Below are 27,541 nucleotides of genomic sequence, written 5' to 3'. Positions count from 1 at the left end.
GATATCATCATGAAATGAACAAATCTGAGAGAGGTCTACCCAAGGTACATATACACCAAATATCAAAGCATTCAGGCTTATAGTTTTCAAGAAGAAGTCGAAAAAGTAAAACATTGACACGGACGACGACGGAGGCGGACAATCACTCATATGATAAGCTCCGCTCGACAAAGTCGACAGCGGGGCTAAAAAGTTGGGGGTCACCAAAATGGCGACTTACCACTAAAATACAACCTTCAATTTCTTGGCACTATTATAATGCCTTTACCATGGGTTCCTATAGCAGAGATACTATGCAATATCTCAAATTGTAGCCAGGTGACATAGGCTGAAAAAATCATATATTGTTTATGTTGTTTTGAATTATTTAAAAAATCCAGGTTTTAAAAAGTGTAAAAAAATGCAATTTTTTCTTAACATTGTGTTCTGTGGAATTGTTCTAAAAATAATGATTTTCAAAAAATATTAAGACACGTTTCCCAAAAACACACAAAATAATGCTATTTCATTGTACCATGAGACATTCGCTTCATGATTGTACATAATAAACTAATGAACATTATCATGTGATTTATGACCAATTTTGTCAAAAATTATAACTAGGCTTCCACCTTAAGAGTTTAAAAATTGACTTTTTCAACCTTGTTGGCCAAAACCCGACATAAAAAACATTCTATATATAGAGATCATTGGGAAGTCTTTTCAAAAATACAAGTTGTTTCCAAATATTGACAGAGCTCCTAAACTCAGACAGAAGCATGGTTTGCAAAAATACATGACAGGTGGTTCAGGAACATACAAAAAACAAAATTTCCAAAAAAATTGTTTTTCTGTAACTTGTTAAATATATTTTTTGAAAACAGTGTCAGAAGTTGATTTGAGCATTAAAACTATGAAATGTAATGGAATGAAATTGAAAGGATTTAGCTTGGTGATATTTCTTGTTTTTGCTTGCTGTAAAACTATAGCAGTTGTAAGGCTAGATGTAATGAGGTTTACATTTAGCACTAAACTGATGGAACAAGCATCAATAAAAAGTCAACTGCAAAAAAAGACAACTTCATGCACTGTTGCTTGTCTACCTAAGCTCAATATAGCACTATTCTACTATATTGCAAAACAAGCTACACTAATATACAATCAAAGGGAATCCAGGTACCAACAGTTTCCCATCGACATTTAAATGTCATCTCAATACAAAACAAAAGCAGACATTTTAAAGAGCTGAGTTGCATCGTACATGTACATCAACAAATTGAAATATACTGCGATGAGACGTTTGTATCAAAAATAGAATGTCCATCATCTCGCCATGTATTAAAAGTTACAGTGAAATTACAAACCTGACTACTGAGGGGTGGTCTTCTCATCTGGTATCCTATCTAGGTCACATTACAAGTTTACTACCCCACTGTACAGAGTGTGGTACGGTGAAATACTCTTCAAAGAAATGCCCAGTAGCGACTTTCACTTATGCTGTATGTAGCACAATGTACATTGTATATGTGTAAAACCCCGTGACCGTTGACTCATGATTTAACCAAGTTCCCATGACTGGGATGCTCCATAAATTAAACTAGGATAAAGAAGGGGAAGCAGAAAAAAGGACAATATAGATCTACTTTTTAGTTTGTTCATTCTATTCTATGCTGTGGATTGCTAAAGAGGGGCAGTAATTCCTACACAATAGAGAAAATAAATCAATTTAAATATACACAGAGAATAAAGTTCACACTAGAAACATTGTAGACTGGTATACTACATGTACATGTACCAACTTTAACATTATCAAAACGTTGTATTCCACTTTTCATGAAAAGCAAAGGACTGAGTAAATTGTTCGGTTTGTTGAGTTGTTCAGTTTAGAGGTCTCTTATACATGACACCTGTCTAAACTGAACACCAAAAGGACTGAGTAAATTGTTTGGTTTGTTGAGTTGTTCAGTTTATAGGTCTGTTATATACATGAAGTGACACCTGTCTAAACTGAACACCAAAAGGACTGAGTAAATTGTTTACTTTTTTGAGTTATTCAGTTTATAAGTCTGTTATATAGTGACACCTGTCTTAACCTAACATCAAAAAGGACTGAAATTGTTCGGTTTGTTGAGTTGTTCAGTTTATAGGTCTGTTATATAGTGACACCTGTCTTAACTGAACACCAAAAGGACTGAGTAAACTGTTTGCTTTGTTGAGTTGTTCAGTTTATAGGTCTGTTATATAGTGACACCTGTCTTAACTGAACACCAAAAGGACTGAGTAAACTGTTTGCTTTGTTGAGTTGTTCAGTTTATAGGTCTGTTATATAGTGACACCTGTCTTAACTGAACACCAAAAGGACTGAGTAAATTGTTTACTTTGTTGAGATGTTCAGTTTATAGGTCTGTTATATAGTGACACCTGTCTAAACTGAACACCAAAAGGACTCTGAAAGAAAAAATTGTTCAGTTTATAGAGGTGTTCAGTTCAGAGGTCTTTTGTACAGTGAAACCAGTTTACAATGAATACTGAATAGGGGTTAATTATTATTTGGGTTTCATTTCACATGTTTTATAGAGGTTCAGTTTTAATAGAAGTCGAGTGCACAATGAACACCTAAGCAGGTGAGAATTGTTTGTTTTACAGAGGTTCATTTTTAATAGAGATCTCTTGTACAGTGAACACCCAAGTGAGTGAAAATTTACAGAGGTCTCTTCAATCAGCGAGTCGATCTGTATACACAAAGAAAGTGAGAAAATTGTTCAATTTATAGAGGTATTTAAGTCCATGATTAACATACAATCAGTTTGACCAGATTTAGTTGTTATAATAATGTCTACCGTAATCCTACAAAAACGATTTGTTCCAATTGTTCTTTAATTCAAAGTTTTTTCCTTACTTTTGAATTCAAGACCTTGTCATTGCCAAAACAATTCACTGACACACATAATGGTCACACTCAGTCCTGGTAAAGAGACATTAATTACAATGGAACAAAATAGAAAGTCCTGATATTATTCACAGCGCAGAGTTTAAATAACTGATCTATTAGATGCTTGACTACAGCTGTCAACAGATTTTGTTTTGAAAACAAAGAACACGCCATACAAATTATTATTTTTGTTTCTCAGAAATACTTGCAGTAAAATGGGTATAGCATCATTCTGTTGATAAAAGCAAGTCTGTTACATGGTAACACTTGAAATATAAAGGGTGGTTTTTGTTTTTTTTTAAATTTTACTATATTTATTTGAATTTGATGTATTAGAAGCACACTTCCAATAGAAGCACACAAACTAGCTTATTCAGTATATAATGTTTGCGTTACTGAGAAAGCAAATACGGTAATTCTCTTCACATCATAACAAAAAATTAAAAGATAACAATGTGTCATTGACAGTCACGCATTTCATAATGAATAAATAATGACTTCTGTTCAAATATGTGATAAGCTTGTCTGACTCATTTCATCATGTAATAAAAAGATAGTCATTATATTCATAATGTCTATCAAATGAACAGCATGCTATACAATTTGTCTCAATGATTATTTACATTGTTTCAAACTCAGACAACACCAACGCTGCCATTCCTAGTCGTAATAATTCCCACGATACTCAAGCCCAAACTTAAAACATGCGATACACCATATAAAATAGTTTCACGTCTGCAAGAATTAATCAGAGCGGTGATTGATAATACTTTGGTCAGCCGATTAACAGTATATAAGGAATAGGTGTATACTGTTAAATAGTTTCACATTGCCCAAGGTGATACAGGTCAAATATATAACCTCATCTAATCTACAGCATGCTTCCATGCCAATTATATCGTGTAGTGAACAGTATATGTTGGGGGATGATATGACCCAAGGCTGTGTTGTTACACCGTGTCACATATATAATACAGCGAGTATTTAATCATACAACGACTAAGAGTCAATGCAGTTTAAACTACAGTGACAAACATTCAGCAAAGAAAATACCAAGATTTGTCAATTTATTATTTATTGGTGGTGAAGTCAGGGTTAAAAGTTTGATGGTCAAGACAAATTTTCTGTAAAATCAAAAATCAAACCATCCAGGCAATCACAACTATTTCAGTGCAGTACAATTTAACCCTTCCAGTGTCAAATTTTTTTCAACTCAAAATGGGGTAATTTTCCCACATTTTCTGTAATTTTCACTGAAATTGATCTTGATTTCGGACCCAACAGACAAAATGTGGCAATGCTTCTAGTTTTTGATCAAAAAATTAAAAATTTTCAGCAACAATTCTTGTTAAAAAGAGCAGACTATAAGGGACAACGTCAAAAGATCGATGTCGGATAAAAAACTTAATTCCTTTATTTTTTTTCCAAACCCCCCTACCCCCCACTGAAACTTAATTGATAAATATTGGTCATGGCGTCAGACTACATTCACCATTAAAAACAAATTGATAATCGGACAGTAGTATTGCGTAGCAGTTGGTTGTCGGGTGGGTGTAAAAAGATTTTACAAATGCATTTGACGCAGAGATTTACACTCGAACCAAAGCATTTTCTCATCTTGGATGTTTGTTTTTTTTCTTTTTCGGATATTTCTGTCCATGATTGGATAGAAAAAAACGAACTACACATACTCCAAGATTTTTTTTGACTTCATTGAAAAATAAAATCGTTTTTGTAGGATGGAAACTTTTTGAGGTCATAACCCCCCACCCCCAAACTAAAGGAAATAAGTTTTTTATCTGACATCGATCTTTTGACGTCGTCCCTAAGTGAAACTATTTTGTGGATAGTGCTTTGGCGATCAGAGGGTTAATGCATAATTATTGAACAAAAACACAAAATTAAGAGTTTTGATATTGAATAGCAGCAATTAGACTAACATAAAAACAACATAACAACTTTCAGTGGAATTCACTCATACTTGTACAATACGTGTTGAAGGTCAAACAAATGAACAATTTTGTACAGTAAATTAGGTACACAGACATATTATGTAATATAAAATAAAAAACAATGTTTGTTTTGCCAACTGGAAAATCTGATTGAAAATGATAAAATATCAAAACAGGGAAACTAAATACTAATGGAAATTAATGCTTTTACAAAATACAAGAAATTCAGGTTATAAAGAGGAAGTTGCCAACCCCTGGGATCACAAATAAAAGCACAGCATTTGTTTATACTATTTACAATATAAATTGATCTTCTGTAATTTTGAACATCAAAGAAACTTTGCTGTGAAATTAGAATCGTAATGAGATGTCCTTCAAACAACAAAAGTACAGGTAGTAGGAATAGTAATGCATATTTACAAGCAGTCTTGATGTACATTGTATAAATGAGTACTAATACAGCTGACACAGACTCACCATGCGGTGTTACTGATTTATGCTGTTGTTAGCAGTATCTAAGAACAACGCTCACTACTATAAACTCAGTCTAGAATCAACATTCGTTACCATGGTTACATGTACAATGGTAGATGTCGGCTAAAATACTTCGTTGGCATGATTTACTAAAAGTAGCAAAATGTCATCTGTCATTCATCAAATTTGCTCTAAGGGGTCTTTCTGTAATCTGTTAAGCTGTTTATTTCAGACAGTTTACTCTGAACAAATCAATAGTTGTTTTTTCAACTCGTCAGAAAGAATGATGTTTTGACCAGTGGGCCATGAACACAGGTTATTCATAATACAATGGAATACTCAAACGTCAACAAAATTTACATACGGACGGCACGCTGTGATCTATTTTTATCTTGTTGTAATTATATTCGCATTCAGCAGTCTTTCAATTCACACGGGATAATTACAGTGAGGAACGGCTCCAACCACAGAGTTATGAGATGATTTACAGGAGTTCAAATCGAACACTGCAAAAACTAGCCATGCAAATCCATCAATGAAAACATGTTCAGTCAAAAAGCGTAATTCCTTGTAAAGATACATCATTACAATTTAAGAAAATAGTTGTGCTGGATAGAATTAGAAGCATATATAATCACATACAATATACTTATACATGTAGTTGTTTTGGAACTAGAATTCATACTGTATTTGCTCTATTAGTAGTGCATGCAACCACGTAAATTACAGGTGTCATATTTTGATGATTTACTATATAGGAAATGTAAATTTTTAGTTTATAAGACGAGAGTCACATGACTTAGCTTCTCTCCTCAAATTTCAGTTTACAGTTTACTCTTGTGGCTCTCTGTCTCAGCAGTCATTTGCGTCTAAACTCTAATACTGTAGATTCAAAGATAAAACTGCCTGAATCCAAGTCAAAATCAAATTGTCGATATTCAGTGTTTATTTGCACAAAATTCAGATGACCATTTTAAACAACGATCAATTGAAGTTTGGTTGTGAACCAATCCAGATGAAAATGAGTTATTTAAAATATATGACACCTATATCTTGTAAATATTAGATTCATGTCACATGCCACAAGTATATGGAAATGTGCTACTAAAAGAACCAAGCACCTTAATGTTTCAAGAAATTTCTATTTTAAATTTGAGGAAGAGGTTAAAGACAAGCTATCAATTATAGCAGGCAGGGTGAGGTACGCTATGTAGCGCAACAACTCATTTTTTTGCTATACAGAAACAGTGGTTTTCATTTTGGCACGACATGACTTACCTACTAACGGCTAGTATACATTCTTATTACTGGACCAAATTATCCACTACTTTCAAGCAAAAAGGGATAACAATATAAAATGAATCTTACCTCCACAACACCGTGTCTGGGAAGGAATATTATCACAAATAATAGCAAGCTGGTTTCAAAAAAAGCTCACAACAGACCCATAGACTCAATGACATAAGGTGATAGGGTTAAAATAGGTTTCATAATGATCACAAAGCTATTTGTAAACCATAATAGTAAATCATCACAAACATAGCACACAACAAAGTAGTCCTACAGCATGCGTCTTAATGATCCCCACATCAATGGACTGATAGATTAAAAGCTTACAATGATAAAACGTGATCAGCATTAAGCATACATGACATGAAGGTTTTAATTAACAACTGACTAGCCAATGAATCAAAATTTGGTTAAGCAATTCAACATCATGTGCATCAAAATGATTAGGAGCATGGGACCATCAACTTGGGCACAACTGCATTTTGAAAAACAAGAGTTAGATAGATTATTCGTGCTAAAAGAAAATGTAATGATTTTCCATTGTTTCCATTTTCCACACTAACACACAACAAGGCTGGAGTCTCAAATACTACATGTATATTCAAAGTATATAACAACAATACTGGCAAGAGTACTGGCAAGAGAGGTTAAAGGTGTCCATTCTATAATTTGGCATAGAGCCATATCCTCAAATATTTCTCAAAGAAATATTGCGCACAATTATTTACACTAACTTGTGCCAAATAACATATGACATATGCCAGATAATGTTTACCATCAGAGGCATGAGATGCTAGATGGCGTTTACCATCAGAGGCATGAGATGCTAAATAGCGTTTACCATCAGAGGGATGAGATGCTGGATGGCATTCACCATCAGAGGCATGAGATGCTAGATGGCGTTTACCATCAGAGGGATGAGATGCTAGATGGCATTCACCATCAGAGGGATGAGATGCTGGATGGCATTCACCATCAGAGGGATGAGATGCTGGATGGCGTTTACCATCAGAGGGATGAGATGCTGGATGGCGTTTACCATCAGAGGGATGAGATGCTGGATGGCATTCACCATCTGAGGGATGAGATGCTGGATGGCGTTTACCATCAGAGGGATGAGATGCTGGATGGCGTTTACCATCAGAGGGATGAGATGCTGGATGGCGTTTACCATCAGAGGGATGAGATGCTGGATGGCATTTACCATCAGAGGGATGAGATGCTGGATGGCGTTTACCATCAGAGGGATGAGATGCTGGATGGCGTTTACCATCAGAGGAATAAGATGCTGGATGGCGTTTACCATCTGAGGGATGAGATGCTGGATGGCGTTTACCATCAGAGGGATGAGATGCTGGATGGCATTTACCATCAGAGGGATGAGATGCTGGATGGCGTTTACCATCAGAGGGATGAGATGCTGGATGGTGTTTACCATCAGAGGGATGAGATGCTGGATGGCGTTTACCATCAGAGGGATGAGATGCTGGATGGTGTTTACCATCAGAGGGATGAGATGCTGGATGGCATTTACCATCAGAGGGATGAGATGCTGGATGGCATTTACCATCAGAGGGATGAGATGCTAAATGGCATTTACCATCAGAGGGATGAGATGCTGGATGGCATTCACCATCAGAGGGATGAGATGCTGGATGGCATTCACCATCAGAGGGATGAGATGCTGGATGGCGTTTACCATCAGAGGGATGAGATGCTGGATGGCATTTACCATCAGAGGGATGAGATGCTGGATGGCGTTTACCATCAGAGGGATGAGATGCTGGATGGCATTTACCATCAGGGGGATGAGATGCTGGATGGCATTCACCATCAGGGGGATGAGATGCTGGATGGCATTCACCATCAGGGGGATGAGATGCTGGATGGCATTCACCATCAGGGGGATGAGATGCTGGATGGCATTCACCATCTGAGGGATGAGATGCTGGATGGCGTTTACCATCAGAGGGATGAGATGCTGGATGGTGTTTACCATCAGAGGGATGAGATGCTGGATGGCGTTTACCATCAGAGGGATGAGATGCTGGATGGCATTTACCATCAGAGGGATGAGATGCTGGATGGCGTTTACCATCAGAGGGATGAGATGCTGGATGGCGTTTACCATCAGAGGGATGAGATGCTGGATGGCATTCACCATCAGGAGGATGAGATGCTGGATGGCGTTTACCATCAGAGGGATGAGATGCTGGATGGCATTTACCATCAGAGGGATGAGATGCTGGATGGCGTTTACCATCAGAGGGATGAGATACTGGATGGCGTTCACCATCAGAGGGATGAGATGCTGGATAGCGTTTACCATCAGAGGGATGAGATGCTGGATGGCATTCACCATCAGGAGGATGAGATGCTGGATGGCGTTTACCATCAGAGGGATGAGATGCTAAATGGCGTTTACCATCAGGAGGATGAGATGCTGGATGGCATTCACCATCAGAGGGATGAGATGCTGGATGGTGTTTACCATCAGAGGGATGAGATGCTGGATGGCGTTTACCATCAGAGGGATGAGATGCTGGATGGCATTCACCATCAGAGGGATGAGATGCTGGATGGCGTTTACCATCAGAGGAATGAGATGCTGGATGGCATTCACCATCAGAAGGATGAGATGCTGGATGGCGTTTACCATCAGAGGGATGAGATGCTGGATGGCGTTTACCATCAGAGGGATGAGATGCTGGATGGCATTCACCATCTGAGGGATGAGATGCTGGATGGCGTTTACCATCAGAGGAATGAGATGCTGGATGGCGTTTACCATCAGAGGGATGAGATGCTGGATGGCGTTTACCATCAGAGGGATGAGATGCTGGATGGCATTTACCATCAGAGGGATAAGATGCTGGATGGCATTCACCATCAGAGGGATGAGATGCTGGATGGCGTTTACCATCAGAGGGATGAGATGCTAAATGGCGTTTACCATCAGAGGGTTGAGATGCTGGATGGCATTCACCATCAGAGGGATGAGATGCTGGATGGCGTTTACCATCAGAGGGATGAGATGCTAGATGGCGTTCACCATCAGAGGGATGAGATGCTGGATGGTGTTTACCATCAGAGGCATGAGATGCGAGATGACTTTTGTTTTTAAATCAATGTTTTGGTATTTGAAAACATGCACACTATCATGAAACACAAACACTGATTAAACACAATGCAGTCATTGGCAATGCATTTTACTAACCCCCCCCCCCCCCTCCTCACAACAGTAACTTTGGAGAGGAGGATTTCTATTCACACATTGCAACCATAGAAACTTTGCACAGCGTATTTGTTCTATGAGATGCATTATCTTGCCTTTGTTTTACTGTTTGTACTCTTGTGACCTATAGAGTGCCAGGAACACGGGTAAGCATGTGTCACACATGTCACATGTCACACACACACACACACAGCAGTCAAACATTTAAAAAAGTCCTTTTAGTCCTTTTAGCTTAATTTCAAATCCAAATATTTTGTGAAATTGAGAAAAAAAATTATACACTTTTAATTATTATTTTTACACACTGAGTTGTTAAACATAAAACACACTTGGCATGGCATGACATGATTAAACTGTATACTGTGACTGACAGTACCAGCCTACATGAACATGTACTATTAATATACATATAGCAAAATTAAATGTATACATCAACTATAATATATAATACTTGAGTAAAAGAATAAATCAACATAAAACAGCTACTGTCATAACATAGGTACACACATTACACTTGCATATATTCATGTCAACTGACCTTATTTTGGTCATGACCTTTACTAAGATACCGGTACAACAGATTTCTGAATTAATATCACTAAGGGAAGTATCCTTTATGGAACTGAGAGAATGGGTTAATATTTTTGGTGTTTTAAAAAGGTATGTATTAAAATGTATGTATTAAATAGTGTACATGTCTTATATATTTCAAATAGTATATGCAGTATATTCTGAATAGCACACATGTGATATATACTCACAAAGTCAATCTGATTAAAATTCGATGTAGGTATGAGGATCCAATTTTTTTTTTAAGGACCCTTTATATAATTTATTTGTGAATTTGTTTGAATATGTTGATTTTCTGGTTTTACTTGCCGTTAATCATGTCTAACTAGTTAGAGGCGACTGGGACACGATTTTCTAAGAACTGAATAGAGGCGACTGGGACACGATTTTCTAAGAACTGATTAATGGCAAGTAAAACCAAATAATTGACATCTAAATATTGTTTAAAAGATCATAATAAAAAAAAAAAAAATGGAGCCTCATACCTACATCGAGTTTTAATCAGATTGTCACAAGGAATACATTTATTTTAACAAGTCCATCACATCAGCTTTACTTAAAAGTTCCACTGTGTCACAATGCAGCATGTATGTGCGTTTATGCGACACATTCAACAAGAAAACGTAAAATATGAAAGAAAAACGAAATTTGGGTTATAAATATTCATCTCCTGTCTACATGTGTGTACATTTGTGAATTTTCAGAAAACTCAAATTCCATGTGGAGAGTTTCACTATCTTTCCCAACAAGTAAACATATCTCATAAATAAAGGAAGACACAACAGTAGCTACATGTATCTATGGTTCATCTTATCATACTGTACATGCAGTGTATATACAAAATATATTAAAGCAGCAATAAGCTGTGATTTTGAGCATGTTTTTGTTTGAAAACCGTATAAAAATGACCAGATCTTACAAAAATATTGTTTCAGACACAATTGCATGGGCAAAGTGGCCCCTGCACAGGGCTAATGTCATATAAATGGATACGAGAAGTAAGGGTTGAATTGAAATCAGATGCATAAAACCTTAAAAAAAATATATAGCATAGATGATACGCTTTCAGTATCAACATATCAGCAATAGCCCTTACAAATTGACACTACTAACACAGGAAATGTTTTATTCAAATTAAAAATCAGAGAAAAAAATATTGATAGTTACACACAATTTGGTAAGGTCAATAAATAATTTACACGCATTTGAGGCTTAAAAGCAACAGATTGGAGCTTTTTTCCTATTCATTTCAACTATCTGTGGAGGCAAGCGATGTGTTAATAAAATTAACCAAAATTTAACCAGGAGAAATTACTGCAACATGTGATGTCCACATCATAACCAGAAAGTAAGAAATTCATACTAACAGGTGGTTGTAGTCTTGATAATCTGTCAAGCCTCAATACCACCACTCTCCATCCCTTATGACCATACAAGACATAAAACAAATGTTTCTTCTGCAAATCAACTTAAGTTTATTACACTAAAGAAGGAGAAAGAGAAAGTAGTGGGCAAAAGTATGTGCATGGTATTGGTTCATGTTACTGTGGTATGTCCACTAATAACACCAAAAACCTCAAGGTGAATTCCATTCATTCATTCATCACTATAAACATCTCAAACATTTCTTCATGGCTGTCTAGACTAAGCACATGTAATAGCAGAGACTTATGTCATATGGTCTGAGTGATCCAACGAGCACATTGACCGCAGATTGTAATATTACTAACCTAGATATCAGCAATGTTATTCTATAGGGGAATGTACATGTACACTTGGTCACATTTAATCAATATTATACATCTCTTGCCATATCTCCATGATTTTACATCATGTGGGACTGTACAGGGTATTTGGAAAATGTACACCATATTCAAATACTTTCTTTTGTTTCTTTCAAACACAGCAACAAAGTAGACTGAAGTAGAACGAATAGTTTTCGCTGGCATTTCAGGTCTAACATTATTACTATGAGTAGGAAAAGATGTATGATAATGTTATGACAAGAATATCGCAAAGTACTGTATGCACTGAAACAGTACAAACTTGCATTGACCTTCACTGCCCATTTGTCAATACAATCACAGAACTGTATTTTCATAATAACCTTATAAATGTAGTTGCATTACCTATTAATAATATTAATATTAACAATAATTTCCATATTCATTATCTAAGCTAGATAGAACTGTCCCAGAAAATTGGACAATGAAAATAATTATTGTAATCATGATATACTGTAAAATACTTTATTTTCGATTGGAATTAATTTTCTCTGAAGGAATGATTTAGTGAAAATAAAATCCAACAAATATACCTTTTTTCCTATATTTTACATTAAACTTGTCAAAAATCAGTTAAAATAAATTCCATACAAAACACCCAAAAAGTCTTTTCAGCGAAAATAAAGTATTTCACAATACCCACCATATATGTGTGGGTGTTATGGTGATCCAATTTGTTTTAGACCCAAAATAATGCTTTCATGTAGTATAGAATGTATGGTGGCCATGTGACATATACGCATGTGCTAAGTTAAAAATTATAGTCTGTGTATTTTAGCACTATACACTAAAAAATAAAGAGATAAGTTAAAGCCATCATCAAAATACAATGAGAGGTTAGGGGGGGGGGGTACCATAAATTTCTCATCTATGGTGGTACGCTTAGGATTCCAAATTTTAAAAAAATGAATTTTATCAGAAGCAAAGTCCAATCAACCCCTGTAAGACAAGTTTATTTATTTCATAAGATTGATTTCAGGACAAGCTTGTGAACTATTTCAAAGAGTTCTCCCCAAAGGTTTTCTCATAAAACAACAGCTACTTTAATTCTTCTTGAAGTATTTCTGGAATTACAAAGTGTTTATTTTGTAACACATGGCAATCATTACAACTAGAAACTAACTACTGCTTATGCAGTTCATTTAAGAGCAACCCATTTTTGTGTTCTTTCTACATGTATGTGTTATTTCCCAGTAAGAATTATTCAAGGTCACACACTTGATTTTATGGGTTCAACGGTGACATATATGACAGAAAAACTAACTCCACATCAAAGGCATCCCAGCATGAAAAGGAAATTAATGAGGACATCTGCACTGGTTAGGTAGTTTCAACAAGGCCACATCAGAAATATGGCAGACTGCACACACACAGAAGGACAAAGCTTTACGAGTATTTAAGTACATACAATTACAATGGAATACAAAAAAAAAAACCATCACTGGTGAGTGGAAAAACAACAAATTTGCTGTCATCCAGTTTGACATCTAGCTCTGATGTGCAGATGAAAGTATGTACAATTCACCACTTCACCACATCAACACAAACGAATCGAAAGTTGTGATATCTTATACATGTTACTTCCTGTTTTGTCCTATATGGTGCATTATTGGAAAATTCTTCCACAACTACTGTAAAACTTTTTCAAGAGCGCGTTTTTTTCGCGAATTTAGCGAAAGAGCTGATTCGCTAATTGAAGATGTCGCTAATGACATCATTATAAATTCAAAATGGCCGCCAAAAAGGAGAAATCAACAATGACAAGAGAGATTCGCTATTAAAATCAACATTTCACTATTACGTCATTTTACCACAATTCGCTAAAATTGCATGCCGCTTTTTCTACATGTTTTACAGTAATTTCCCCCCAGCTGGCTTATATTGATGTTACTCAAATGACTATACTGATTAAAGTATTAGACACGCATTTCTAATAGAATAGCACATAAACCAAAGATAGACGATAACAGACGATAGCATATCCATCTATACTGGATCATTATCACTTGTGCCAACACCTCTGTCATTTACACATGAGCCACTAGTATTTATTACAGTACCACAGTGTCAATGTAGACATATCAAATGGCAAAGTACAACAGATCAAGGTACATGTAGCAGCTGAGAATTCAATTACCGTAGTTATTGAAGATAAAAGATGGAAACTAACACAAAAGATCATACTGCTGTAACCAAATGACAGTGACAAAACTAAAATATAGTAAAGATTTACAAGCAAGTTTCATGTATTTTGTGAGTCTTTGAAAACCACAAGTTTTCATAGTATTGAAAGTTCAAGTGGGATTCATTTGGCAAGGAATCATGGACATTTTTGTGAAAAAAATTTTCATAATGAACAACATTTATAGGCTTATTTTGCAAGAAGTATTCATATGTGTGGGTGTGTGTGTGTACCGGTATGTGCTGGATATGCTTTTTGTTTCCTCTGAGATCATGACAAATCTATTAATTTTGGAAATGAAATGAGCCTTTAATAATAGTATGTTTTTGTATATTATAGTTATATAAAATTTGGGTCATTGTGACCTGAAGTTAAGGAACAAATTGAGAAAATACAGCAAACATATTAAACCAAACTCAACAAGTTAGTCATGGAAATTACAACAGGTAGGTATAGAAAATATTTCAACATTTCCAGAAAGACGAAGTGTAGAAAATATCATCTATCCAAAACTGCGATGAATGTTGCCAGAATATTGTTTACATCTCTAATATGCAAATGTTTCTGCCTAATAAGGAAGCTGCATGCATAATGAGCCTCATTTCAATCAGCCAATCAAGATACAGGAAGCACAAGTAAAATCATTTCTATTTATTTAACAAAACACTTTACAAACTTCACTATAAAAAAAAATTATTGTGAAAATCTTGCAGGTAAATGTATACATGTAACAGCTGGGAATAACAAAAAGTGGTGTGTTTTTTCTAGTTGTATTAGTACAACAATATCGCCTAAATAAGTAGGTATGATTCATGTAACGTCATGGCATGACGTACATAGAGATTAAATTTATATGCTGTGTGTTACTATATCTTTTATTATACGGCTACAATATTGATATCATAACTATTTAGAATCAATTTATCATTAAATGTACACATATTATGTAAGTCCAAGAATATTGCAGTCAAACATTATGACTCACTTGCAATTTAAATATTGAAAAATACACTTCACGATAATGTGTGGGATGTTCAGTAAATTTTTCTATAAATACTCCACAGATCTATATTTATATTCACTGTATCATGTTGTTTACTTTCTTTTAACAATTTTAATATTTTCAACATTTAAAAATGTCATAATTAAAAATAAAAATATTTAACATACAATGTCAACATTTTTAACACTTAACGTGAATTTGTTAACATTTATTTTAACAATGTCAACATTTTTAACACTTAACGTGAATTTGTTAACATTTATTTTAACAATGTCAACATTTAACATGTACAATCAATGATTGTGAACGTTGGCAACATTTAATAATGTAAACATATACAATGTCAACATTTAATTATGTGAACATTTAACAAACATTGTCAACATTTAATAATGTAAACATAGACAATGTCAACATTTAATTATGTGAACATTTAACAAACATTGTGAACATTTAACAAACATTGTCAACATTTAACAAACATTGTGAACATTTAACAAACATTGTCAACATTTATTAATGTGAACATTTAGCATAAACATTTAATAATGCGAAAATATTTGACATAAACATTTAATAATGTGAACATTTGCCATAAACAATGTCAACATCTAATGTGAACATTTAACATATAAAATTCAATATTGTCTACAATTAACTTACATATGTCAATTATTTTAACAATGTCAACATTAAATATGTACAATCTCACTGTAAACAATGTCAACCTTGTCAAAATTCAATCATAGACCTTCAGTTAGAGGGTCTATTATTCAACATTTAATTATATTAATAAAATGTCAAAATTATCAATATTTTTATACAATATCAACATTTAGTGGGCCATGATTGACTAATTCTAAATCATTAAACTTGATAATGGGATTCATTTTGCATCACTGTTTTCAAATTTCACAAAAGTCGCCCAAAAGTTCAGGATTTTGTGTGGCGTGCAATTGAAATTCACAAAAAAGTGACGTAATAGTTATAGTATCCACTCGACAATGAAATGAACACTCCTGGCATCAACATTCTGGCATGAAGGAGGATTTAAATTTCATTATACTCATCTTATAAAGCTTGAGTTATTGAACAAAGCAATTCAGATTAAGAATTGAAATCAACCAAGGTACTTCATTTTTATGTATTATTCAGACTATCCTCTAAACCCAATGAAGCATTCAAGTATCCAATTTAGTTTCAAAATATCAAATAGTGCATTTTTTCAGGATCCATAGCACCAGGAGTCAAATAATTTCCAAGACTTTTCCAGACCTTTTCCCAAATTTTCTTCCATTTTTCCCAAAGACATTTTGACCCTTAATTCAGGCCAACATCATCACCAAAGCTCATCAAATTTCTGAGGATATGGTAGTTCCCTGGAGAAAACAGGCCTTTCTAAAATGAATTATTAACTATGAAGAAATTAAAAGACTTTTCGAAGATTTTTTTTTATTTTTCCTGCAATTTAAGGACAACTCAAAGACTTTTCAAACCTCAAAAAATCCAAAGACTTTCAAAGGATTTTCCCAACGCTATGGACCCTGTTTTTTTTTTTAGATTCTATCCACTCACTCCGTATCTAATGCAGGGTGAGGCAGACTGATGTTCGTCTGGCATACATGTATGATGGTTGTTTTCTACAATAGTGCATGTATGAATAATTAAGTATTTAATGTTAAAATTATCCATTAACTGTAAGCTGATATAATTTTATGAGAAACAAATTTCTGCAAGCTCCACAAATCTGGAAAATCCATGAAATCTTTAAGTAATGAACAAGGAAGAAACTTTCAAATAGACTTTTACAAAAATTACATGAATTAATTTTTTAGAAATTAAATGGTTTGCAGTATTATAAGGTGACCCCAAACAAACTTGTTTCCTGTTATAAAAAATGTTAGCAAAACAACTAATAGAAAGTGCAGTGCTAAATTTTTGCTAATATTCAACTAACAACTTGTTTAACCTTCTTGTTTATTATAAATGTTAGCACATGCTTGACAGAAGAAATAAAACGAAAATGCGCAAGAAAAAGTGTAATTCCACAAAATCCATCTCGACCATTCATGTTGAAATTAGTTTTATTATCAATTCTATCCAACTAAATCATACTCGGTGAATCATTACATGTAATTATCCTAATAATTCTACAACTGATTATATACACTGCATCCATCAATGGCACTTCCCAAATTGCTGATATTTGAAAAATTGAAGATAAAAATTCACCATATTCATTCTGTTTTGAAACGCAGATAAATTAAAAGCATGCATACATACATACAAGTCAAAAATGTAATGTGCTGTTTAGGTAAGAGCATGTAGTACTTATACATGTACAGAGGTCGCACTAGCCGAGCCAACGATATGTCATAAAATGCATGTAATTCAAACAAGAGGTTTTATTCGCACATCCCACGGACGGACGGACGGATGGACGGATATTATGTGTGCACCTATAATAGATAGTATCATGTGCAGAATATGTTCAATTCCAAAATATAGATACATTGTAGAAAAACTTTTCAACAGTGTAACTAGGTCTCTAGCAAACTTTATTACTGTGAATCATCTTCCATTTTTTTCTGAACTATAAATGTACTACAAGTAGATAAAACAAAATACACAGCAAGGTAAATACTATGCTAAATCAAAGTAAACATTTTCTGCATGCTTGACTCAAACAGATGCTCGCTAATGGGACCAAATCATCTAACTACCAGTACATGTCTAGCATGACCTTCCCTCTGCCATGGGGCATCCCCAAAAAAGTATACTTAATTACTAATGGTGTAAGCTTGTTACGGGCAGAGATCATGCAACTCGGCAGTCCATGTCACACCACTAAAAATGTATCACCGTAGTTATTTTTATGTTACTAATTTGGAAGAAACTGCCCATTTCTTGTGCTTGGATGTGTCCAATGAGATTCTGTGTGCAGGTTTTAGAATGTACCGGTATATATTTTCCTGTGTATTCAATGTTCAATTGTCAGGTCCTATAACAAACATTTTTGTGTTAATACAGCTCTCCGTGATAGAGCAAATACTGTGTTCATGGAAATTACTTAAAACCTGTGCGAAGACAGATGACATAAGCAGAGACTTTAAGAATAAATAGGTCTAAAGGATATCCATTATATAGTAGTAAAATATACAAGACAATTAGTGTTCACATTAATAAGAGATTTTTTCTACTCGTATCATCTCCTCAAAATGAAAAGCCTAAGAGAGTTTTTGAGAATTCAAATTAATATTATAAGACATTATATATGAATAATGATATTATATTACCAGAGATATGAATAATATATAATGTGTGAGAGCGTACTCACTAGATGGAAGTCACAAAATAAAAGTTTAATATTTTTTCCTAATTTATTACAATGTATATTTACATAGGAACTGGGTACATACAATACATCAATGTATTCAGTTTTACATGAACAGAATTCTAACAACAGTTGTTGCATTACCGGTATATCAAAGCTCTATTGCTTTTGTACAGTATCTAGCTGAAAGACTAACTTATGAAGCAAAACAGGCCATGAACAAAAACCAAAAGTTGCAACATTCATGAGTTATCTGTGTTAAGATCCTAAATGATTTGGCTACTCGGCAACTCTGTCATTATTTGTCTGTCAACCTATTAACAGGCCTTACCTTTTGAAAATGGCTGCTACAGTGGTAAAAAAAAAGCCCTCCTAAAAGGACTGAGGTGAGTTACAGAAGTGATTTCAATTATTTCAGAAATAAGTTTGCATGGGTTTAATAAAATTCTGTGAAATCCCATCATGCAACATGATTTCAATTCTACTTCAAATTCATGCTAAACACTAACTACATGTAACACTAAATGTTTGTAATTCGCTCAAAAATAAATTTAGAATTTAAATTTGAGAATTATTCACCATAGACCAATCATAATAATGTTGTATATGAATCACCAATCATAAAAATCCCATACTGGATTCAACGACTTAAAGATACTGGAAACTCAATCACAACCAAATGGGCGGAAATCAAAATATTTAAAAAATGTACAACATGGAAATCTTGACAGTTATTACTACAAATGACAAAATAAAGGCCAAAATACAGGTTTACTTTTCACAGCGAACAAAAAAAGACATGTCTATACATCAAGTGTAAGAAAATGATGTAGATGTATGTAGCATGTACAAACCTAATCAAGCATGAATCACCTGCAGTCAATTATCAGAACTCCTGCTAGTCAGCTAAATTTGCTGGAGATTGATAGTTGGTATAAACCATTACATAACTTATTGATGAATCACTCATAGATCCATGGGAAATAGTTGAACTAAATCAGAGACTAGGATAATCTGTTGTACTAAATAGTCAATTTGTGATCTATAAATGGTAATCTACATGGAGAATATAAATCCATGAATAAAAAAAAAAATGGTGAAAATAAAATTTTTAAGTAGCTTCATACCAAACTAAATTAAATACTTTTATTATTATACATCCCCAATATTAAAACACAAAAAATAAACAAGAAAATGTGAACATGTGAATGTTATCAAAAGTTTAGTTTTTATGGTAGAATTATTTCTTTGAATATCAGAATTTAACATGGCGACATGGGCTGAAAAAGTAGTACATGCATATTAATATGAATTTTACATTTTGTAATTTTAGTACTCATAATTAACATTTAATTAAAGTGAGTTTTATGGCAATAATTGTTATCAATCATATGCAATCAACATTTCTATCCCACAATGCATTGCACATATGCTCAGTAACATGCTCAGTAGTGCTAAATTTGAATTTGGTTTAAACTTGCTTCAATAGAATGTTTAATTAGAAAAGATCAGCATCATGATAGAAGCCAGTAAGTCATTTCAATCATTGCTCTTCCACCAAATATTCATCTTCACAATTACCACGGACCTGGATACACCATTAGCAGAAGCCTCAAAACTGCTGGGAATCAAATGCAATCCATTTTGTACATGAATACATAAAATTGTTTTGATTAAAAAAAAAAATAGATCCGTATCAGTAACTGCATACATAATCAATGTAGAGAGATTATTTGCATTTTGCTTTGAAAATAAAGGATGAGATACACGTTACTTCCCTTTACTGCACAATAACAGGGCAAGTATGGGGATGTGAGTAATACTGCATCTTACCAATTATGTAATTGAATATTCCTATCCAAACCCTGTTGTCATGCAATAATGACCAGTGCCAAGTCCTTTATTTCAATTATAATAACATAAAATACCAAAATATTGAAATGGCTTGAGAAGAGAAAAATCTAGTGTGGTAAGCGCCTCATATACGTTTGTTGTATTCAAGAACAAACAACATGAGCTCAGAACAAATTTTCTAGATAATAATAATGAATTTATTGCATTCTTGGAAACAGTTCCATAGGACAGGTTAACAGCAATAAATGTTAGTAATAAAGTACAATACATGTACATATACAAATAATTTAAATGTCAGTTATTGTTATTTCTGATTTCAAATATTTTATATAAGTATTCACCAACTTGTCTTATTAATACGTCTTCTCTTGTGAAAATGACCAAGATTATTAACGTGAAAGACTGATGGTGGCCTTGTTGTTCAAACGATCCATACAAAAGTGGGGAAAACTCATGATACAGAATATAATCTTGTACATGTATGTTCAATGCACTGACCTCATTATTGTTATCGTCCTGTAGTTAGTACATGTAAAATACACAACATGACTAATGCTGATGATTATGTCGGAATAAGTGTAAAATTACGATACAATAGATGTTAGTTAACAATTCACTGATTTAAATATAAGTGAATCAATTAATATAATGATTAGTCTAGACTACATATGTACATATAAAAAAAAAAAAAAACATTCAAAAAGAAAACCTAGGTTTTCGGGACAAAAAAATAATATTTGTATTGCTTGTCATTGTGTGTGTATAAAAGACATCACCGTTTTGGTTTACGGTATTGACAGAATTTCAGAAAAACAAAAGAAAAATAAATTTTCATGAAATATAAAAGAAGAAAAACGTTTTCGACCTTCATAGTGGTTTTAATCTGAGTTCAACAGGCCGTCTGCTGGCGCCTGATTCTCCTATTGATTTTGTTAAGTCCATTGAGGCTTTCAGTTAGCAATGTGTCAAATTAATCCTAATCAAGTTATTTTATTGCAGTTAAACAATTTAACCCTCTGAATACCGGTGTCAACTTTTGTAATCCTGCATAATATAATTCTTTCAAACCTTTTGATCAGAATTTGTAGGAAATTACGTTCGTTTGGTCAAAAATTATTAAAAACAAGTTAGCAAATACCTAAAAATAAGCACAACAATTTTTATAGAAAAAATGATATTGTTCAAAAGCTAACAAGAATCCTGATGGAGAAGTAAGACAGCTCTGCAGGTAAAATGCTTCTTTTGTTCTGTATGTTGACAAGTAGACTAGACGCGCATGTATTGAAGAAGAAATATGGTTCTGGTAAGTAGTAAAATGCCAATGAGTATCCAACAGACCAATTATACATTGGCTTTCCATGATGGTATGCGGTGTCAGCTCCATAACAATGCACTAAAAGAGGCAGGGGGGCATTTCAGGGTAACTATTACCAGCCAGACGTGCACTCATCTGACCTGGCAATGTATTCATATTTTAACAAGTAGTTCGATGCCAGTACAATTACAACCCAACACATAACACTAACTCAGCAATGTATTATAGGCATGGGAGAGAGGAAAATAATGAACATACATAACTCTACAGGAGGTACTTGTAGAAGCCTGAACTGTAAACCTTTGTTCATGGATACTATTTTAAGCCATAATCAGTGGGAGATCCATGCATGGGAGGGAAATCAGTCCTTGCCCTGCTGGGTAAAACACAACAGGTGCTTTAGGCTTCCACTCCTACAATGTAACTTGATTATTTTACCAGCTATATGTTACCATATTGCCTGGCAGAAGACAAGTTTTGTAGAAAGTTCAAACAAAGTTGAATTTTAATTCAGTCAAGTTGACGATGGTGCAGAGGTCTGTAGTTTATGATACGCACTGCCATTTTGAATACGCAACTGGAAAATTATTGAAATTCAACAATGCTGTGTGATTTCAAAACACAAATGCACATAAACACATTGCTAGAATGCAAAGCCACCGAAGTTCTACCCACATAAACTGTAAGTATGGTCTAGTGTAATTTAAATAATACATCTTTATGGCAAAACTACACAAACATAAATTGCCATATCCTCACTTGGTTGATGATGAAAACTGAAAGCTAATTTCATTTCCAAGATTAAATAAACATTGCCTAAATTTAAAGGGACAAGAAAAGATAAATTCAAAAAGCATACACACACAGACAATGGGGATTACTTCTGCCCTGCAGCCCTGCAAATGCCTTTAAAACTAATGTAAACTTGGTTTCGAACATACTGGTACATTGTACATGCAGTGACAGTCAGTGGTTTAAGGGTTAGACCAATGAACAATATACAAGTATGGTCTAGTGTAATTTAAATAATACATCTTTATGACAAAACTACACAAACATAAATTGACATATCCTCACTTGGTTGATGATGAAAACTGAAAGCTAATTTCATTTCCAAGATTAAATAAACATTGCCAGAATTTAAAGGGACAAGAAAAGATAAATTCAAAAAGCATACACACACAGACAATGGAGATTACTTCTGCCCTGGAGCCCTGCAAATGCCTTTAAAACTAATGTAAACTTGGTTTCAAACATACTGGTACATTGTACATGCAGTGACAGTCAGTGGTTTAAGGGTTAGACCAATGAACAATATACAAGGGGGGATTAGAACAATTAATTCCTTCATTGTACTTGAATCAAGACTCTAATCGGAGTATAATTTTGATAAAGTTCATCTACCAGTATCTTGTGTATGTAGATGAAGCCTGTGTTGATAGTAAGATAATAAATCTTAATTCAAATGAATGTTATTACTGAACTCCAACATGACTGACATGAGTTTATACAAGAATCCATGCCAGGAATGTTGTATCTATTTAGCAGAAGAAAAAACAAATAGTGAACTACAACTAACCTAGAATCTATTCAGCATTCCATTTGCTATACATCACTTCACTACCGACTAGGTACAGTAATATCATTATCCATTCAGATTTATGCAAATGTAATACCACTTTGAACCCTTTTTTCACCTTGTTTTTTTTCTTCAAAAAATAAGCACAAACTTTTCATCGCACACCTGTATTTTAACACTTTATAAACATTTACTATGGAGTACTTCACTTTATTTGTTGTATTTTTCCATGCGAATAGAAAATATTCAGCTGTAATAACAAATTTCTTTTCAATTTTTCAATTCATCTTCACTGAAAATCATAAATAAGAAAGGTAAGGGTTATTCATATATATTCTCAATCATTTGTCAGCAGCTGAAGGAAACAAATGTAGCAAGAATGTATTAAAAAGTAACAATTCAAACCTGTAGGGACAGATTTAAAGTAAAATAAAGGTGCGGACATGGTTACTAACCATGGGATGCACAACTCTAAATGCTTAAGATTCAAGCCCAAATAGAAAGAATGTTTTCTATAGATCAAAAAGAGGTATTCAGTCTTGGTCAGCAATGCATATAGCATTTACCTGTGTTTCGTTGAATACGTGCAACAAAAACATTGATGAATACTTGAACAGACAACGATGTCTACAATAGGCAATAGGGGATACACCTATTCAAAAGTTTCAACGCAATTGTTTGTATACATTTGAACTGTATTGAACAGTGCACATACAGACTTGACGATTTCGTCAACCACTGATGACTTTCGGTTCAAAAATGCAGTCATGTTTTGTTTGAACGCTTTGAAAGTATGCTATACTCCCCAGAGAAAGGCCACTCATTCAATCTAAGTTATTTCTTTATTATTTCCAGACTTATGCACATCAATTGTAATAATAATATTTGAAGCAAGCAAAGTCTTTTTTGAATAAAATGCTTTTCAATTTGGTTAATTGATGATGTATTTTCTTTTATTTAATTATTTTATCTGCAGTAGTCTGAAAATTGAAACAAGAATAAATTTCCCAGGTTGCTCAGTAGACTGCAAAATGTGATTGAACTATGAAAATAAAGAGTGATTGAGAGTATAAAATGCAGTGGAACTTGAAGAAACTGGCAACACTGTAATTGTTTTAGATTATATACATGTGGAATTGCACATTGTATATATAATGATCTTACAAAAACAATAGAAATCAAACCAATTTTATAACAGTCTGAGACCACAATGTCTGTTCAATACAATCACCCACACATACCGATACACCTGTAGATTTGAATCCCACCCACCCTATGTACCCCCAAGACAGGTCAACTTACAAAATCATTTGCAATTACAGAGTGCAACGGTAAATTTCCACCATTTGATCTACATCCAATCATGTGTGTATTTACATGCAACTGACCACCTGTTTTTCAACTGGCAGTTAAACATTAACAATTTCTACATTAAGGCACTAACACTGAGACAGATCTTGAGAGATACAAAGCGGAGTCCTGTTAACTCCCCAGGTAGAACACAGACAAACTGAGCGGCTGCTCAGATCACCCATGTGAGTTGGGATTTGTGTGCTACATTGGAAATGTCCACAAATATCAAAGTCTGAGAAACAATCTCTAATTCTGAGAAAACAAACAGGCTAAAGTAAGGTGAAGATCTCACAGGGCTTTCTGTCAGAAAAAAACACAGCCATTCACTTTGAATGCTTAGCTTGTCATTTACCTACAGGTGCTTAATATGAACTTTAGCTTCTCACTACTGGGGGTATATACAAATCACTGAATGACATCACTAAAACAATAGTTTCAAAAACATTTCCTTTCCTGGAACTGTCAATATGCTCATTTTTATGAACAATGAAAATGATAGCAGGCATAGATTTCTTTTTGATAATCTATTTTATTATTCGCCAAATCTCAGTACTGCGATGCTAAATGAATGATGGACTGAGTGAAAGAAATTTTGTGACCAAATTCTCATGGTTTTAGAGTCAAATTCCCTGTATTTAGTTATAATCATGTGTGGATGTTGTAAGATCCTAATGGAGCTAATACATTCATTGTACACATGTCAAAGCCTTGTAAGTATCAATATACTTTAATAAGAATACTTTAAAAGCAATCGGCATATAAATTTAGTCGATAATTACAGAACTTAATAAATCCGGTACTTATCATACATTATGAGCATGTATAAAACATTTTCATTGAAACCAATCCTGGTGAAATCAATTGCATGTCAGAGATGTAAAATGATATATACTCAAGCTTCTAACAACTGCATGATTTGCACATCTAATCATGCTAATCAAGGCATTAGGAGTGGTTCTCCTAGGAAATCAGAGACTAATAATACATATCCACCTAGAAACTGAACACACAACACTTAACCCATTTTACAATATTCCTACACACAAAAACATTTTGTTCTATTTTCTCTAGACTTAGATGAAATTAACAGAACAGGCAATTACTTATAGGTCATGGCTAAAATTAAAAAAGATAAATTATGAAATTAGTTTAGAAAGCAGAACAAAGCTATTACCATTCCAGGGTTGTGAAAATTGGCTGACCTTCAAATGTGGAAAATACATTGTAGTTATACCGTAATGCACCACCCACACAAAAATGGAAAACCATAATTGAAAAAAAAAACAGGATGGTTAAGAGATGACATCAGGAAGCTTGCTGGATGGAAATATTATAATCTTACTGTAACAATTTTCAGATTTATTTTTGTACTGTACTGCTAAATTTAGTTGCGAGTTACACGACTAAGCGTAGAGTGAACATATAGACATGTGATAGACCGATTCAAACAATTCTGTAAGCTTCCATCCCCCATCCACCCGCCCACCAAAACTTTGATAGTTTCATATGGTATATGAAATACGGTATATTTTAATTTAAGTTGATGTACAAATCACAACCTTCTTGTGGTTTTTCACAAATTAGTACACACCCATGTGATAATTTACCATATTATTATCACTAGGCAAATGCTCCCAAAACACACCCAATTAATGGGATATCAACTGCAAAAATCAATCAAAATTGGAATCCCTCGCCAAGCAACATACATTCACAAAAGATTTTGTTTTTAACTCATATTCCAGATACTTAAAATTATCTAATACAATAATGGTTTATAATAGTCTTGCCATATGAACCACAACACCATTATTAATTACATAATATTTGTGCAATAATTTATATTTTATTATACATTTTAGAAGAGAAATTAATGTTATTCATACAGTGCAAGAGTTTAGGTTAAGTTTCGGAAACATTGTTAAAATAATTATTCACCAATATTTTATTCATAATTACGGCATATATTAAACTCTGCACTAATGCCAAAAGTTGCTGTTCGCATGATACAGAGTGACTAGAAAGTGAGAGTAAGTGGTGTTGAATTGAAGCATAAGGTTTGTTACAGGCTTCATGTAAAATATCACTAAGATTAGAAATGAGTCATCTATGAGTCTCACTAGTTGGACTTGCATATTGTTCTATGCAACCTAGATTTATTCCAATTCCAGGCTTATTATGTTGACTGGATGATTCATCCATGCTTTGTGGTAATAATAGCAGACCCCCAGTCACGGACAAAAGAAAAGCACACTTTCCAGTATTCCATGTGTTGGATAATTTTAAGGTGCCAAGACACAGCAAAAAGGCAGTGTAATTTGTGTTACAGGGCGAATGTGTTGAGAAGTAGACTGTTAGTTGCTGATGATGACATCATATGAAAGTTTATTGGGGTTTTGTTTATCTTATGGAATTTGATTCAGCTGCTAAAATCAAAAATATAACGACATAATGTGGACTAAACACTGCTAAATCAATACCATTTATATACATATATACACATTCATTTGCCTAATTTAATGGTGGTCGTCGTCCTAATCATCCCATTTTAATCGGGAAATTAACCGAGAAGAATGGACTAAAGTCTTTAAACGATCGCTCGTCGTAAACTGACAATAAATCCCCTCCACCCACATTCAAAATACACAATCACCTCAGTGGACCCAATGATATTGTCGTAAAGGGGAAGGGTTGCACACGACGTT

At 34.0% G+C, this 27,541-nt stretch overlaps 1 protein-coding gene across 3 annotated transcripts in view; it reads right to left on the bottom strand.

The window, feature by feature from the left end:
- The window catches only part of LOC100376570 (mitogen-activated protein kinase kinase kinase 2-like), an 81,759-nt gene that overhangs the window by 53,725 nt on the left and 493 nt on the right, over positions 1-27,541 (bottom strand). The window lies entirely within an intron of this gene.

This window comes from Saccoglossus kowalevskii, chromosome 22 (genome assembly GCF_978046115.1).
Source record: "Saccoglossus kowalevskii chromosome 22, keSacKowa6.1, whole genome shotgun sequence".
In the NCBI taxonomy this organism is placed as follows: Eukaryota; Metazoa; Hemichordata; class Enteropneusta; family Harrimaniidae; genus Saccoglossus; species Saccoglossus kowalevskii.
Note: the sequence above shows the minus strand (reverse complement) of the source record. Positions and strands in the feature narration are given on the sequence as shown.